Consider the following 2,137-nt stretch of genomic DNA (forward strand, 5'->3'; position numbering starts at 1 on the left):
TATTAACAAGCAAACATCTGGTGATGTTTCTCCTCAGAGAAAACAATTTTAGTTTCTAAAATTTTAGTTTCTAAAAAGCGTTTTCTAAATTTTTAGTTTCTAAAAAACATTTACTTCTGACAACACAATTCCTAATTTCAGACGCTACAGGTTATGAATCTCTGTACCACAATTAGGACAAATGAAATACAAGTCAAACAAAAAACTAGTCTTAATGCAGTAGTAACAGAAGATATGTTTGCATACTATGGTATGAGGGATGATGGGCCACTCTCCACATAAAGAACATTCCTTGACACTGGTGGCTACGGCATTGTCAATATAAGGAGCACCAATAAGAGGGATACACCATAAAGATAACTTGGATTTCATCTTTTGGATATTAATAAATGGTAAGAGAAAAATCAGAAACCATGCCAGAGAAGTTCCCTGTTCATGTACTCAAAGCCAACTTCACACATGTTTTGGGGTTTGCAAAATATAGAATGAATGTCGAGAAGCCTTTCTGCCAAAGTTGCAAACTTTCCTCTTTGAAAGAAAATAAAGAAATTAATCAATTCATCTAATTTAAAACTCTAACCACAATATTCATACACTGCTGGACTCTCCAGAATGATGCTAAGTGATGGTTTTAAAACAAATCATAACACCAATTTTCTAATCACTTTCCACCAATTGTACAAATAGCATACCAGAGCTTTTGATTTTTACTGGGTGGCTGATATCTCAGGTTGGGAGAAAAATCATTTTTGTACTGGATATTTAAAACTAACTGTCCCACAGTTGCATTTTTGGGGTAGATGGTGAATCTCCACAAAACAAACAAACAAACAAACAAAAAAAACCCCACAAGACTGTTTTTACCTCTATTTCAAAGCAGGCTAAGAGCCCTGGCTTAAATCCACAAAAGCGCTGAGTAAAATGGGCCCAAACTAGTTGCTCCAGGGCTCAGTTCAAGTGCATCCAGCTGACTTATTCTTAACACTGTACTCTTTTTATTCTCTTATCTGGATACCATGTCTCCTCTGAAGGTGTCTTTTTCCTGGTGACCCATCAAGACTTGATATTCTATAGTTATATATAGTAAAAGGAATTTTTGCTGCGGCCAGTTCTACCATAAAATCCTTGTGCCATACTTGCCAGGAGCTTATTAAGAGTGTACCAAATACCCATGGGCCATGTAAATTTTTCTGAAATATTTCTCTGGAAAAGTTAGTCTTTCCTAGCAGAATCTGAGGTATCCAGTCTTCTGGAGCCTGCAATTATTTTTTAATTATCTTAAGCAAAATTTTATTTGCATGTGATATTAATAATACTAATGTACTGAGCTATAAAAATAAAATATTCTATTGAAGGGCACTCTAGTTTTTCATTTATTTACCAATGTAAAGTTTTATTTCCTGTTCATAAGACCTTCACTGAAGAGGTTTTGTGCAGTGATTGGGAAAGGCTTATTAGTAAAGAGTGATGAGAAAATAGAAAATATTGTCTAGTTTATAACAAGAACACTGGAAATTGCACGATTGAATTTTGTAAGGCCAAAGTCTTATTCATAGTAAATACCCTTTTTCAGCAACCTAAATGGTGATTATACACAATGATCTTGCCTGGAGAATACACAATAATCATATTAGCTACATTTGTGAAAGTGATGATGGAAAAACTAAATATCTTCAGTAAAACAAGACCTGAAGCTGACTGTTAAACACACTATATAAGTTCAGGCTGAAACTGAAGATAATTAAAATAAATCTGTGGTAACCAAATGACCTGAATGACCTGAATTCAGAGACTATCTGATTTGACACATTAGAACACTGAAGACCAAAAACCAGTTGAGTTGTGTAATGACAACAAAGACTTCATACACGACAAAAGCAAAGGTCATTAAAAAGACAGAAAAGAAAGAAAAGACCAAAAATATGTCAGAAGAGACTCTGAACCTTGCTCTTTATTGTAGAAAAGGTAGAGCAAAAGGAAGACATGATGAAATAAAATAACTGAACATGATATTTTAAAGGGCAGCTCAAAATGATGGAGTAACTTATTAAATTGGAATGTGCAAAGACTTGTATGTAGAAAATAAAAAAAAAAAGGAAAAAAAGCTTAGAATTTCTCAAGCTAAAATAATTGAAGT

At 33.7% G+C, this 2,137-nt stretch overlaps 1 pseudogene; it reads right to left on the minus strand.

Annotated features, from left to right (window-relative positions):
• Positions 1-99: 99 nt before the first annotated feature.
• Positions 100-1,018, minus strand: LOC102828183 (annotated as a pseudogene).
• Positions 1,019-2,137: the final 1,119 nt, after the last annotated feature.

The sequence above is a fragment of the Chrysochloris asiatica genome, unplaced genomic scaffold (assembly GCF_000296735.1).
Source record: "Chrysochloris asiatica unplaced genomic scaffold, ChrAsi1.0 scaffold00002, whole genome shotgun sequence".
In the NCBI taxonomy this organism is placed as follows: domain Eukaryota; kingdom Metazoa; phylum Chordata; class Mammalia; order Afrosoricida; family Chrysochloridae; genus Chrysochloris; species Chrysochloris asiatica.